This window comes from Bufo bufo, chromosome 8 (genome assembly GCF_905171765.1).
Source record: "Bufo bufo chromosome 8, aBufBuf1.1, whole genome shotgun sequence".
Classification (NCBI taxonomy): Eukaryota; Metazoa; Chordata; class Amphibia; order Anura; family Bufonidae; genus Bufo; species Bufo bufo.
The window spans coordinates 206,233,210-206,246,047 of NC_053396.1; positions in this window are offsets into that span (position 1 = coordinate 206,233,210).

Here is a 12,838-nt window from a genome sequence, read left to right on the forward strand (position 1 = left end):
ATCTGCAGAGACGGCAGAGTGCTTAAAGGGGAGCTGCTTGTGGATCGCTATGCTGACACCCCTGCTAGCCGAACCATACGTGCTGTGGAACCATTGGGAGAATCTTTTGGGGGGCAATTTAGGGGTCTTACCCTCTTTGAAATGGGTTTCTTGGAAGAATGCTATAGACACTTTATCCCTCTGTAAAAGGGCCAGGATTTGGGACCGCTTGCAAGGCTCGTTCATTCCCCGGGCGTTAAAGGATGAGATCACAATAGACGACATTCTGAAATAGAAAGCAGACAGTCAGCAATTGATAGTGCAAAACATGACATCTGATGGTGAGGGGGGGGGGAGACACATGAGGAAAGGAGGGGAGACGAACAGGTAAGGTACATAGCAATAGTGCAAATACATTTTGCAAAGAGAGCTCTACTGAGCACCTGACTGAACGACCCTTACTCATCACGGCTACCAGCCGGGGTCTATCAGGTGGGGGGTCCCGCAGAGCTACAGAGGGCCATTGACTGGCCATCTAACAAGGAAAAGGGGGTGACCCAGAGGTGATACCGGGTTAACCCTTGCAACTAGAAATGAACAGGCAATAGACAAGGTCCATAACTTTAAGTGAACCAGAAGAAATTCTGGAACTCATTAAGCATCAGCCGCATGCTGGAACAATATTTTCCACAACAGGTGGACATGGCTGGCCTAAATTCAGGTCAACATCTCTCAGGGAGCAGAGAAGCTCCAGGGCAAGTCACCATAAGGCACTAAGTCCCAGGTATATCAAATGGAGCAGGAACAGAACAGAGATCCCTTCAAGATCTTCATGCTCAGGTAGGAGGGTGGTCAGACTTCTCAGCCCTGGCCTTGGGCGACCTTTTATTATAAACAGGGTGCCATTCTGCTGCCTGGGGTGGCGGGAGAGGAGGATCTGCCATGTCGGCCGGCATCCATGAAGGGATCTCGATCGGGCTCAGCCCCAGTTGGGCCCAGCTAGCATGAAGATCCCTCGGCGATCGGATGGAGATCTGACGCCCATTCTTGAGGACCGCGATCCCGAACGGGTATAGCCACCGGAACGGGGTAGCTGCTGCTCTGAGGGCATCCAAGAGCGGCTTAAGGATGCGCCGCTTAGCTAAAGTAGAAGGGGCCAGGTCCTGGAAGAACATGACCGGCGTACCTTCATACTGCAGACGATCCGTTTCTCTCCCGGCTCTCATGAGTGCTGCAGTATCAACGAAACTTAGGAGGCCGCAGATGACATCGCGTGGGGGATCGGTGTTCTTAGGTTTAGGCCTAAGCGCTCTATGTATTCGTTCGATAACGATCCGATCCGCTCTCTCAGGCCCCAGCAGGTCAGAAAATAGCTCATGCGCCACTTTCTCTAGCGCTTCGCTGGCAAAGGATTCTGGGAGCCCGCGAATCCTTAGATTCCTCCTGCGGCTCCGGTTCTCCTGGTCTTCGACCCTCAGGAGCGCCTCATTCAGCAGGTCAGTGTGGGAGTTGAGTGCCTTGTATGTTCTCTCCTCTCTCCGGAGAGCCGCCTCCTGCGCGCCTTCCAGATCCGACACCCGGTGTCCCATGTTCCGGAGATCCTCTTTAATCTCAGATAAGTCCCTCTTAATAGGGGCTAATGCAGCATTCATTACTTCCAAAAGTGCCGCTTTGGTGAATGAGCCCCTCTGCTTCCTCGATTTGTTAGTCGAGGCATCTGAGACACTGCCGCCATCTGTGTCTTCCTCCATGTCAGATGCCTGGGCTGGAGCGGGCGCCATCTTGGGGACCTCAGCCGACCTCAGCTTCGGATGCTTTTTAACAAATTGATCCATGTCAGGCTGTCTGGATCTCACAGGAGTCGATTCCACCTGGTCTTTAAATCGATCTTTTCCCGTTTTGCCCATCATAGGGGTGCTGTGAGCTTATTTTAAGGGTTAATTCGCCGGTAAGGTTTAGGAGCTCAGCAACTTGCAGCCATCCAGCTACACAGCCAGGCTCCGCCCCCCATAGTAGTTATATTCTTGTACATAGGAGCAGTATTATAGTAGTTATATTCTTGTACATAGGAGCAGTATTATAGTAGTTATATTCTTGTACATAGGAGGCAGTATTATATTAGTTATATTCTTGTACATAGGAGCAGTATTATAGTAGTTATATTCTTGTACATAGGAGCAGTATTATAGTAGTTATATTCTTGTACATAGGAGCAGTATTATAGTAGTTATATTCTTGTACATAGGAGCAGTATTATTGTAGTTATATTCCGGTACATAGGAGGCAGTATTATTGTAGTTATATTCCGGTACATAGGAGGCAGTATTATAGTAGTTATATTCTTGTACATAGGAGCAGTATTATAGTAGTTATATTCTTGTACATAGGAGGCAGTATTATATTAGTTATATTCTTGTACATAGGAGCAGTATTATAGTAGTTATATTCTTGTACATAGGAGCAGTATTATAGTAGTTATATTCTTGTACATAGGAGCAGTATTATAGTAGTTATATTCTTGTACATAGGAGCAGTATTATAGTAGTTATATTCTTGTACATAGGAGCAGTATTATTGTAGTTATATTCCGGTACATAGGAGGCAGTATTATAGTAGTTATATTCTTGTACATAGGAGCAGTATTATAGTAGTTATATTCTTGTATATAGGAGCAGTATTATAGTAGTTATATTCTTGTACATAGGAGCAGTATTATAGTAGTTATATTCTTGTACATAGGAGGCAGTATTATAGTAGTTATATTCTTAACCATATTTCTTTTTATTGAGGTAAGAAAACAAGGCCACACGCCCACACAAGACATCAGTATTATAGCATTAAGAGTCACAATAGTTATCCAGCATACAAGTCATGTGTAGACAATACCAGCGATTATCATCTTCATCAAAAACATACATCAAAAGAAACAAAAAGAGGAAAAAGGGGGAAGGGAGAGACAATAGGTTAGGTGGGGGAAGGGATCAGAGAAGTGAGGGAATCCTGCTCTATCATGTGAAATTCCTGTGTGATTTCCATGGGGACCATAGCTTCAGAAAACAATGGCGAGAGTTCGTTTCCCAATGCGCCAGTTCCTCAAAGCGGTAGATATGATCTACCTTGTCCGTCCACATATCTAGATTTGGAGGGGAATCAGTTTTCCACAAAAGGGGAACTAGTAATCTCGCAGCTGTGATCAGCATTGTAGGGAGATTATTTTTGGCAGGGGTTATCGTGCTATTAGGGCACCACAGTAGGATAAGTTTGGCATCTAGTATGACTTTAGTTTTGCAAACGCTATTAATCATTGATTCTATCAATTTCCAAAACGGTTGGATCTTATGGCAGAACCACCAGATGTGTGATAATGAACCGGTTTCTATGCCACATCTCCAGCACACCTCAGGTACCTCAGGATTAAGTTTGTGCAAGAATTCAGGAGTTTTGTACCAGCTACTTAGCAGCTTAAAAGAGTTCTCCTGAACTCTTACACAGCGACTGAAGCCATGAGAGTGGGCTAAAACAAAGGCTCTTTCTGGTTCCGTCAGGGTCATAGAAAGCTCTCGTTCCCATGAAGTAACATAACTGAGCTCTGGAGGTAAAGAGGAAAGTATTTCCTTATACATCTGGGATAATGGCCTAAGAGGAGGCCTAGGGGCCAAGACTTTCTTCTCAAGCCAAGAGGGGGAGCTATTACTAGCAAAGGTTCCAACGCACAACTTAGTATCTCTCTTAAAATCTGCCAAGTGGAAAAAAGGAGCTGACTTGATTTCGGGGCGATCCATTATTAAATCCCATTGTAAACTACCATCTGGGAGAAGGACATCCCGCAGGGACAAGCCAGCGAGCCTAGACCAAATCCCAGAGGGGTTTGACACAGAAGGATGGATATAGCTCTGTAACAATTTAAGAGGCATACAAGGATTAGGAAAGCTAAACTGCTGGGATTTGACCATTTTAGACCATTCTACTAGCATTCCTTTCCAAACCGGGGAGGAGGCGTAGTGATTGGCTGAAAAGGGCCTAACACCCCATAGAGTGAGCTGATCTTGGTTGGTGAGTAGTACAGATTCGAGCCGTGAGCAAAGGGAGTTAGATTTGCGGGTCAAGGCAGATATACATCTACATAACTGAACAGCAGTATAATATGACTTTACATCAGGCATCCCAAAGCCTCCAAACTTCTTGTCCCTTGTAAGGACAGAGTAGGCAATGCGTGGAGACTTACCATTCCAGAGGAAGCGCGTGAACACTCGGCGGACCTCTGAGAAGTATGAGTTTGGCAACCATATGGGAATGGCTTGCAGCAAATAAAGAAATTTGGGGAGAATGAAAGTTTTCAGATAGTTTTTCCTCCCTATCCATGAAACAAAAGGGAGTTTCAGATTCTGTAAGTGAGTGCGAACCTCTTGCAGGAGTGGAGCATAGTTAAGGGAGGCTAGATCTTGAATATTGGCCGAAACATGCGTTCCTAGAAATGTAATGTCTCTGGAGGCCCAGGTAAATGGGGTGGTGCGTTTTAGACTGTTGACTACAGATTGGGGGCATGAAATATTAAGTGCCATGGATTTCCCATAATTTATTTTGAAGTTGGATACAAATCCAAAATCCTCAAAGGTATTCAACAACTTGGGTAAGGCTTCCGCAGGATTAGAGGTCATGACTAAAAGGTCATCCGCGAATGCTGCATTAACATGGGTTTGTGGGCCAATCTGAAGGCCTCTAATAACAGGGTCTGATCTAATTTTACACAGAAGGGTTTCCATGACCAGCACAAATAGTGCCGGGGAGAGGGGGCACCCCTGTCTTGTCCCGTTGGTGATGCGAAATGGTGGAGACAATGCTCCATTGACTTTGACCATGGCAGAGGGGGCCGAATAAAGGGTGTTGACAGCACTAATAAACTGGTCTGGGAGGCCAAACTTCGACAGGGTCCGCGACATAAAGAGCCAGCTGACCCTGTCGAAGGCTTTTTCCGCATCCGTGCTCACCAGGACTAAAGGCTTAGAGGATCTCTTGGCCCAATTCACAAGATGTAGAAGTCGCACCGTATTCTCCGACCCCTGTCTGCCATGGACAAAACCTACTTGTTCTTCATGCACAATGTCAGGGAGGACATCCTGAAGCCTGGTAGCCAGAATTTTCGCCCACCACTTCACATCATTATTAAGTAAAGATATTGGCCTATAGTTACTGCAGCATGTTGGATCTTTATTTTCCTTATGGAGAACAGTAATGTGCGCCAATAAGGAATGAGGAGCGAGAGAGCCCCCTGTCAGAAGGTAGTTGCACAAGTTCCTGAAACGTAGGATTAGCACATCTTGAAAGGATTTATAATATGCAATGGAAAATCCATCAGGGCCGGGGCTTTTGCCCGATGGGATAGACATAAGGACCTTGCGAACCTCCGAATCTGAAATAGGCTTAGTCAGGAGGGAAGTTTTTAATGGGGATATAGAGGGAAGGTCTAGAGACTGCAAGAATTTATCAGTAGCCTCGGATAAATCTCCAGGGGTAGTCCCATTAGGGGGTGGCAAATTATATAAGGCCCCATAGAAGGCACAAAATGCTTTAGCAACATCTGGGGTAGACTTATGTATTTTGCCCTTGGAGTCCTTAATAGAGGAAACAAAGGAGTCAGAAAACTGCTTCTTAGCAATCGCCGACATCAGTCTGTTTCCTCTATCCCCATGAGCATAGGCCTTAAATCGGGAACGAAGTACCAGCTTTGCTGAGGTGACATTCAATAAATTTTTTAGTTTTGTTCTGGCTTCAGTTAGTTCTGCTAGGGTGCTTATAGCCCGAGATTCCTTGTGGGATGATTCTAGACGGGTTATGGTCGCCAATAAGGCGTCCAGGGCTAGTGTCCTTTGTTTTTTCACAAAAGCTCCCAAAGCTATAAGTTCCCCCCTGAGGACCACCTTATGGGATTCCCATAATATAGAAGGAGAAGGAGGCGACTCTGGGGTATCATTAAGCGCGAAAAATTCAGATATTGAGGTCTTAATTTTATCTGCATGTCTGGGGTCTAGAATCAGGGTATCATTGAGACGCCACAAGCGCTCCCTTCTCTGTGGTCCAAACAGGGAAAAATTAACAATGACAGGGGCATGGTCGGATAATGTTATATTACCTATCCGGGCTCCAGAGACATTACGCACATGTGAACTGGACAGGAAAATGTAATCCAATCTGTGGAAAGACAGTTTAGCATGTGAGTAAAAAGTATAGTCTCGGCCATTGGGGTTTAGGGCCCGCCAGACATCTAATACTTTAAGTTTCCTCAGGGAAATTTTTAATCTTTTCAAGAGCCTGTAAGATACAGAAGGTCTGCCCGCCGAGGTGTCCACCGCTGGCTCCAGGGCAACATTGAAGTCGCCCCCCAAAACTAGTAAGCCCTCAGAGAAGGAGGACAACGCATTAAGGGTCTGAACGAGCCATGGTACTTGGCCTTTATTGGGAGCGTATAAGTTAGCAAAGGTCACTGGAGATTCGCCCAGTAAACCCCTTACAAAAATGTACCTGCCCTCTGGGTCTGCTGAGATAGCTGAGTGCTTAAAGGGGAGGCATTTATGCACAGCTATACTAACCCCTCTACTGGTGGAATCATGAGTACTGTGAAACCACTGGACAAATTTCTTGGGGGGAAGTTTAGGAACTTTGCCTGTTCTGAAGTGGGTCTCTTGCAAAAAGGCCACAGAGACCTTATCTTTCAGAAGGAGAGATAGAGTTTGAGACCTTTTACATGGCTCGTTCAGCCCATGCGCGTTTAGTGAGGCGACTATTATAGAAGACATTTCTGCATACATTCAGGTGAGTAAATGCATAATACATCCATGGAAGTATGGAAGAGCACACAGATGATATGAGCAGGAGAAGGGAAAAAAGGTAGGGGAAGCACAAAAGAACAAAAAATGAGTAAGAGAACATTAAACATGTCAAGTTGACAAATGAGTAACTCAGACTAGACACCCGTCCGAGGAGGGGTTGGTACTCTACCTATCACCAGCCAAGACAGGATTGGACTGGCGAGGGGGCAAGTAAAGCACCTATGGTCTGAACAAAAGAGACCAAAAACAAAAGATGTGTCCAGCATCTTAATCTATTCGGACATCGCCCTGCAGTGAGGAACAGAATGCAATGTCCTAGAGGTAGCGTCCTGTAGCAGCAATGACACGGCACAAGGCCATTTAAACATAACATTGAGCCCAATAGGCCACAAAAATAAAACACTAAAAATGTAGAAAACATTGAAAATGTAGGAAGATCATGTCCGCCTTCAATAACCTGTATAACATATAGGTGAGCATCAGTCATCTCCTATTCTGTGGAGGTAGAAATATCAGCGAAGTATGCTTACAAACACCTCTAATCAGGTGGGATCCCTTTCCATCCTGCTGCGTCCCGAACGGTCCGACTTGCCCGCAGATGCTGTTTGCCAAGCGGTGACACGAGGTGGTATGGGAAGGGCGCCATCTTGGTCCGCCGGTAACCATGAGGGGATTTCCATCGGAGGAACGTCCAGGGACCGCCAGACAGATTCCAGGTCAGCAGGTGAACGCACGGTCAGTAGCTTGATATTCCTGGAGATCGCCAACCCAAAGGGGTATAGCCAGCGGAATGGGGTCGAGGTTTTTCTCAGGATATCCAGGAGAGGCCTGAGGAGGCGTCGCTTGGCCAAGGTGGATGGAGCGATGTCCTGGAACATCTGGATCGGGGTATTTTCGTATTCCAGTACCTCTAATTCTCTTTGGCTTTTGAGGATGGCTGCGGTATCAACGTAACTTAATAAGCCACAGATTACATCACGTGGCGGTTCTTGCGGTTTAGGCCTAGGGCGCAGCGCCCTGTGTATGCGCTCCACCACGATTCCCGTCGCTCTGTCAGGGTCCAGCAGCTTAGAGAACAATTCACGTGCCACTGTCGGTAAGGCCTCCACTGCAAACGACTCAGGTAGGCCGCGGATGCGGATATTGCGCCGGCGGCTACGATTTTCTTGGTCTTCCAATTTCAGGAAGGCATCATTTAGCAAGGCCTTGTGAGACGCCAACACCTCCGACGCTTTACTTTCGTAGGCCATGATGGCCTCCTGAGTGGCCTCTAGTGCCACCACCCTCTGCCCAAGATGCTTCATGTCGTCCTTGATATCAGACAGGTCTTGTTTCAAAGGCGAGAGGGCAGATTCAAGGACCCGGCGCAGGGTTCGTTCTGAGAGAGGTGGGTCTCGAGGCCTCTTATCCGAGACATCGGAGCCGCTACCGGCATCTGATAATTCCCCTGCGTCAGAGTCTTGTGCAGCAGACGTCGCCATATTGGGGCCTTTCTGCGTCGTGAACCTCGACGTTTTCCGGAGAAACTTCTCCATCTCTGGCTGTTTGGAGCGCAAACAGCCTCGATAAACTGATCAGGAAAGCCAAATTTTGACAGTGCCGCAGACATATACTGCCAACTGACCCTGTCGAAGGCCTTTTCCGCGTCTGTGCTGAGCAAGGCTAGCGGAGTTGAAGTGCTCCGCGCCCAATTCATGAGGTGGAGGAGGCGGACGGTATTTTCGTTCCCCTGTCTGCCAGAGACAAACCCAACCTGCTCCCTATGGATGATATCGGGGAGAATCTGCTGGATCCGCTGAGCCAAGATCTTAGCCCACCATTTTACGTCCGTATTAAGGAGGGAGATTGGGCGATAACTACCACAATTTAGGGGATCTTTGTTCTCTTTATGAATAATCGTAATGTGGGCCGAAAGCGATTGGGGGGGGAGTTGGCCTCCGTTCAGAAGGTGATTACACATGGAGCGGAAGTGGGGACTAGGATATCTTGAAAATTTTTATAGTACGTAATGGAGAAGCCGTCAGGTCCAGGGCTCTTCCCTGAGGGAATAGAGGCCAGCACTTTCCGCGCTTCTGAGTCTGTTATTGGGGCTACTAGCTGAGTTGCCCGGGACTGGGTGATATTAGGGAGATGTAGGGAGGAGAGGAATTTTTCCGTGGCGTCCGTGAGGGTATTAAGTGACTGATTCGAGGGGGGTGGAAGATTGTAGAGCTCCGTATAAAAGGTGCTAAAGGCCTTCGCAATGTCAGGGGTGGACTTCAGGTGGGTTCCTTTAGCATCTTTGATAGCAGAGATAAAAGAGTCAGTGTTGTTTTTTAACTAGCGCTGCCATAAGTTTGTTCCCTTTAACGCCATGAGCGTACGATTTAAATCTGGAGCGTAGGAGCAGTTTGGCCGATGTTACATTTAGTAAGTTCTTAAGCTTAGTTCTTGCATCACTAAGTTCAGTGGCACAACTAAGTGCCTGTGATTGTTTGCGCGTAAGTTCGAGCGACTCAATTTGGGACAGAAGGGTGGCAATGGCTTGTGAGCGCTGTTTTTTAACGTGGGAGCCGGGGGCGATAAGTTCACCACGGATCACGGCTTTATGGGTTTCCCATACAATCGGTGGTGAGGGAGGTGTGTGGCCTGCATTATTCCGCTGGAAAAACTCGGTCAGTGAGGAAGCTAGTTTCTGGGAGTTGGCTTGGTCTAAGATGAGGGTGTCATTGAGGCGCCAATTCCATTCCCTTTTTGGGAGAGTAGTCAAGGTGAAATGTATAAAAATTGGGGAGTGATCCGACAGAGTAATATTACCTATTTTGGCGTGCAGGAGCAGTTTGGCATGTTTTGAGGATAAGAAGAAGTGGTCTAGTCTATGGTATGAGGACTTGGCATGGGAAAAGATGGTATAATCCCTACCAGAGGGGTTTAGAGTGCGCCATGTGTCAAACACACCTAATTTTTTCAAGGCTAGTTTCAAACGCTTTAGACGTATGTGTGTAATAGCCGATTTCCCAGAGGAGGAGTCTAAGCTAGGGTCTAGGGATACATTAAAATCTCCCCCTAAAATGACAATGCCTTCTTATAGTAGTTATATTGTTGTACATAGGAGCAGTATTATAGTAGTTATATTCTTGTACATAGGAGCAGTATTATAGTAGTTATATTCTTGTACATAGGAGCAGTATTATAGTAGTTATATTGTTGTACATAGGAGCAGTATTATAGTAGTTATATTCTTGTACATAGGAGCAGTATTATATTAGTTATATTCTTGTACATAGGAGCAGTTATATAGTAGTTATATTCTTGTACATAGGAGCAGTATTATAGTAGTTATATTGTTGTACATAGGAGCAGTATTATAGTAGTTATATTCTTGTACATAGGAGCAGTATTATAGTAGTTATATTCTTGTACATAGGAGGCAGTATTATAGTAGTTATATTCTTGTACATAGGAGCAGTATTATAGTAGTTATATTCTTGTACATAGGGGGCAGTATTATTGTAGTTATATTCTTGTACATAGGAGGCAGTATTATAGTAGTTATATTCTTGTACAGAGGAGCAGTATTATAGTAGTTATATTCTTGTACATAGGAGCAGTATTATAGTAGTTATATCCCTGTACATAGGGGGCAGTATTATAGTAGTTATATTATTGTATATAGGAGCAGTATTATAGTAGTTATATTCTTGTACATAGTAGCAGTATTATAGTAGTTATATTCCTGTACATAGGAGCAGTATTATAGTAGTTATATTCTTGTACATAGGAGGCAGTATTATAGTAGTTATATTCTTGTACATAGGAGCAGTATTTTAGTAGTTATATTCCTGTACATAGGAGCAGTATTATAGTAGTTATATTCTGGTACACAGGAGCAGTATTATAGTAGTTATATTCTTGTACATAGGAGCACTATTATAGTAGTTATATTCTTGTACATAGGAGCAGTATTATAGTAGTTATATTCTTGTACATAGGAGCAGTATTATAGTAGTTATATTCTTGTACATAGGAGCAGTATTACAGTAGTTATATTCTTGTACATAGGGGCAGTATTATAGTAGTTATATTCTTGTACATAGGAGGCAGTATTATAGTAGTTATATTCTTGTACACAGGAGCAGTATTATAGTAGTTATATTCTTGTACATAGGAGCAGTATTATAGTAGTTATATTGTTGTACATAGGAGCAGTATTATAGTAGTTATATTCTTGTACATAGGTGCAGTATTATAGTAGTTATATTCTTGTACATAGGAGCAGTATTATAGTAGTTATATTGTTGTACATAGGAGCAGTATTATAGTAGTTATATTCTTGTACATAGGTGCAGTATTATAGTAGTTATATTCTTGTACATAGGAGGCAGTATTATAGTAGTTATATTCTTGTACATAGGAGCAGCATTATAGAATATATAAAATCTCTGCTCCATCTTCGGGCATGGTGCGAAGAATGTGACATCATAATTTTTGGATATTGCAGAATCAATCTTAATCTGTTCATTTGAGCATATTCAGCATAAAAACCAATCTGCATATGCATACATTCTGGTGGTGACCGGAAGGACCACGGGGTATACACTGACATCCACATCTTCCTGCAGCACATGCTGCCCTGATCTAAAACCTCTGCTCAGAGACGCCATGCTGTCGTCACATTGACCGCGCCGCTCTAAAGAGCCGCCTACACATTCACAGAGATGCTAATGGAGGCTGACACATAACATAGTAGTAGCAAGCTGCGGCACAGAGGCATTTTAATGGTTAAACCAAAAAGTAGGGGCTGGCACTACTGTGCTACACTGCAATGTGCCTGGAGGTGCGTGGTGCAGGTGCTAATTATGACAGCCTTTAAGGGAGCCTTCACGCATGACAGATATTGTTGCAGAAAATTCCATGACTGAGAATCCGTTCCATTCATTTAAATGGGTCGGCAAGCACATGGATTTTCGTAAACTCCATTCAGGTGAATGGAACTGATTTTCAGTCGCCAAATTTCGGCAACAAAACCTGCAGTGTGTGAAGGCGCCCTTACTCTGTCAGTATGAAGCAATTCTGACTGAGGCTGTCCCTGTCCGCAGTCCATAGCCAAGCCGAACGCAGCCACATACTAGCTCCCCCTAGAGGTGGATGCTGGTAGCCAAAAGTTTTCATAACCCTAACAAGAAGTGATTCAGATAGCGTTGTCTTCTGCTGGAGCTCATGTTGCGGCCAGGCCTGTTACGGGGTTAGATATTGGAACCGCCAGAGGATGCTTTAAGGCTCCTTCACACAAGCAAATTTTCCGTCTGGATGCGATGCGTGTAGTGATCCCACGGCATCCGGACTTGATCCTGACACGTTCAGTTTCAATGGGTTTTTCACCCATCATCTCTGCATTCATGAAAAAAATCACAGCATGTTCTATATTGTGCGTTTTTCACGCAGCCCTGGCTCCATAGAAATAAATGGTGCTTGCGTGAAAACGGAAAGCATCCGGATGCAACGTTTTTTCTCACTGATGGCTGCTAGGAGATGTAGATTGTAATTTTTCAGTGTTTCTTCATGTGCGTGAAAAAAACCCATGTAATCTGGATACCACCTGGACGGGAAAAACACAATTGCAGAAAAAACGGATTGAAGTTGCGTGACAAACCATTGATTTTTCTCTGAACAGATCCGTGGACCCAGACCCCATTTTACAGCCACATATTGGAGAGAATGTTGTGCATGTGCAGTACCCAGGCCTGGGGGGGGTATCTGCTTTTGTTAATGTTTTATATCTATTCTATGTATAGTTATTTATTGTAATGTTATGCCATAGTACGCCTGCATTCCAGTAAGAGAAGGTATGGTTGGCAGGAACAGGGTTAACCATGCTGTTTCTCCACTCTTGGTAGGAGTGGGCTGGTTCTGCTTCCTGCCAGGAGGGGGGGAGTTCCAGAGCGATAGTGAAGGGAGATAAAGCACATGTCAGAGCTCCTACTCCTAGGAACTGTGTCCAATTCTCCTTTGAGACCATCACTGCAGACAGATCTTCACATTCAAGAACATCT